The sequence below is a fragment of the Lepisosteus oculatus genome, chromosome 21, assembly GCF_040954835.1.
Source record: "Lepisosteus oculatus isolate fLepOcu1 chromosome 21, fLepOcu1.hap2, whole genome shotgun sequence".
Taxonomy (NCBI): Eukaryota; Metazoa; Chordata; class Actinopteri; order Semionotiformes; family Lepisosteidae; genus Lepisosteus; species Lepisosteus oculatus.
The window spans coordinates 5,368,803-5,372,238 of record NC_090716.1 but is presented as its reverse complement, the minus strand read 5'-3'; positions in this window follow the sequence as shown (position 1 = coordinate 5,372,238).

Here is a 3,436-nt window from a genome sequence, read left to right as displayed (position 1 = left end):
TTTTTTCGACCATTTCAAGTTTCAAAGGCATCTGAGGGAAAGTGCTGTGTTGGATGTCATGTGAGCTAAACTCTATTGTTTCCATTGTACAATAAAGGATGTTGCATAATAAAATAATTTCTTTATTTTTATTTATATATCTAGTTTCAAAGCTGTTGTTCAATTCAAGGTAAAACTTTACACACACAACTAATATATTAAACAATGACACATTGTATAACTGATCCCACGATTATCACACACAGTAAGTATAAATGCAATATATAAAGCTTTTACTTTATCTGTACTGTAAATTGACTTGTATTAATGTATTTAGTCTCATACTGTATATGCTACTTTACAAAAAATCTTTTTTCTTAGTTACATGATACAAAACAGTAAAGATTCAGAAATTTTATGTGGCAAATAATGAACGCCATTCAAGTGACATGATAAAATATTTTTTAAATATTAACTACTGTATAAACAATCACCATCAGAAATGAATATTGCTAAAACATTTTCTTACCCTCCAATGCAGATAAATGGTTATATAAAACCAATATTTACTGTATTATTCTTGGTTAGAACACTGCTTTATAGAAATGTAAGTTCTATTTACTTTTGACACAATATATTCAGCCTGTGAAAGATTAAAAAATATGTAGCACAGACAAAAATGCAGCTTCTGGAAATAATTGTGCATTTCAAGCCTCAACATATGCTTATTATTCAAATCCTTTATTTTTAAACACCAGCCTATTCAGGCTTACAGCAATATGGTGTTGTTAACAACATTGCACATATTAAGGTTTTATTAATGGTGTGTCTTGTGTAGAGTTTGCATGGATTTCATTCTGCATTCTTTTCCATCTCAGCTCAGCTTCCTGTCACTTGCTGGTAATGTTAACTGTGTTAACTCTGTGTTCACCCCGTTGCTACCAACCTGTCTTACACTGTGGCTTGCCATGGACCTCAAGAAGAAGAAGAAGCAGCAGAAGAAGAATAATGAGAATAAAAAATAAACAATGAGCAATGAGAACAGATTTCAGAATTACCGTTATACTTAGGGTTTTGAATATAGTAGGAAAGCAAAGGGGAAGATACAGAAACCAGTTAAGTAAAAGCCCTTCTAAAGAAGAAGGTTTTGATTCTTGAGTTGAAATAGCTGAGGGAACGTGGCTCTCTGAAAGGGATAGAATTCCAGAGCCTTGGGGCTCAGCAGGAGAAGACCCAGTTGGCCGTTGAGTGTAGATGGGCTTGAGGGACAGGCAGGAGACCAGAATTATATGAGCGAAGGTTGTAAGTTTGAAAGTAGGAGGTAGTAACTCAGACAGGTACTGAGGTGCCATGCCACATAGAGTCTTTCAGGTGAGCATGAGGATTTTGAAGTTGACACGAAACCTGATATGGAGCCAGTGCAAGGACTCCAGGACAGGAGTAATGTGATCACTTACACTAGATCTGGTCAGGATTTTGGCTGCTGAATTTTCAACATACTCTAGTTTGTCTAGTTCGTTCAGTGTGTAGAGTATTATAGTAATTATATTGTTTAGATTGTAATAGGTACAGGTCATAAACAAATGGATGACCCTCCATAGAAATCACCATTCCAGGTTACCTAGGTCCCTATCCCCTCTCCTGTTGCTCCACCTACATTTTCTTACAAGGCTGAGAAAGCATTTCAATATTTCACTTTCTCAAAATGTTTGTCAATTACATCAAATTTCATTGCTGTTTTGTACAGCACCTACCACCTGTTACACAGAGACCACCAAAGGAACTTCATTCGGGACTAAAAACAGGTTCAAAGTCACTTCCAGAGATGAAAGAGGAGACTTAAATCTACTGTGACATCCATTCCCCCAGAGAGGTGATGTGCTGAAATACAACTTAATGCCTGTGAAATCAGCTCAGCTGTCAGAAACACTCCACCATATCGCATATTAGAGCCGCTGAAGGGTAGTGGCCAAGAAGACTGCAGGGTCAGTAACTTCAAACTTGAACTGAAAGAGAAATACGAGTTACCACTTGTTCCTTCTCTTCCCTTAGAAAGTGAATGAGCCCTTCTCTTGTTCTCACTTAATCTAAAATCCAGATGGATACAAACAATTTATTCAAGTCGAGGTGAAAAAGAATGGCAGTGGGTTGAAGTGCTGAGATCACACAGGAAATACTGTTTTTAAACAGGTTCACAACAAAGAGTGACGTCCTCACTGAAGCCCTGTTTTCATTGCAAGCCAGTGCCATCTGCAAGACACTGAAGTGCATTGTTTTTACTGTTTTAAGTCAAAATCATTGAACGTTTTGCTGTTTTTGCAAGTGCAATGGGAGTAGATTATTCTTTTGGATTTAGAGAAAACAAAATCAGACCTATAGTACAGTATATGCATCCCTCTGTTGTTTTAATTCATTTTGCCATATATTCTGTGCAAATTATACATTTTTGAAAGAGATCAACCAAATATTCATATTATTTATACAGAAAATATTATTTACTGTATTTATAATGAAAGCATGGGAGTTTTAGTTCAGAGTGAAGACTAAATATTTTTTACCATGAAGAAGACTGGGCTATTTACTTAGTTGAATCCATAGCTTTTTAAAGCTGTGTACTAACCAAACAGCTAACACTTTATGTACTATAAAAGCATGACAGATGGTCAGTGATCTTCCGGAAGGAAGTGTTTAATTTATATTTAATTATGACTATAAATTAAGCGTCACACAAAATACACATTGTGGGCTATCTTAAACACTTTGTTAATAGAGGAAGTTTACTTTTGTGTCCGCCTAATGTATACAAAAGAAGAGTCTTAGACGTCTGTTTGCTCTTGTGCAGCAGTTAGTCTTGTTTTGTTATAGATCTTTGTGTATTGAAGAGATGAAATGACAGTATTAACATTCACAAAATGAAAGCTCATGCGAAACCTTACTTTTAGAATGCTTTTCTTCCAAATCACAAATTGTCAACTTTCTTCAGGTCTTTGTCCATCTTCACTCATATAAAAATACAAAACCAAAGCACACTATAAAATTAAAATCACAAAATATCTCATAATATATTGAGAAGAAAGCTTATGATGATATGTTAGCTCCTGCACAAAAACACTAGGGCACTTGATTGTTTTGTTGCGGAGACTTAAGTGATGAATTAATCTGTTGTAATTGTAACTGAAGTATTTGCAGCACTTATGACCTGCAAAACTGCTCTTTATTAACTTTAGACAACAATCACCCTGCAAAAAATTAAATTAATTGTTATAGTTAGTAATTACATTTACCAGGCCAATTTTAGTACCAGCCATATTTGACAGTAACAATATATATAAATTTAGCAAATACTAAAAAGGGTATTCTTTCTCAGTGACAGGACATGTTGAAAAAATCCAACATGCAGTTGTAACCCTCCCCCAGACATGAATGTAGCTCAAATGTCTCAAACAACACCAAACAG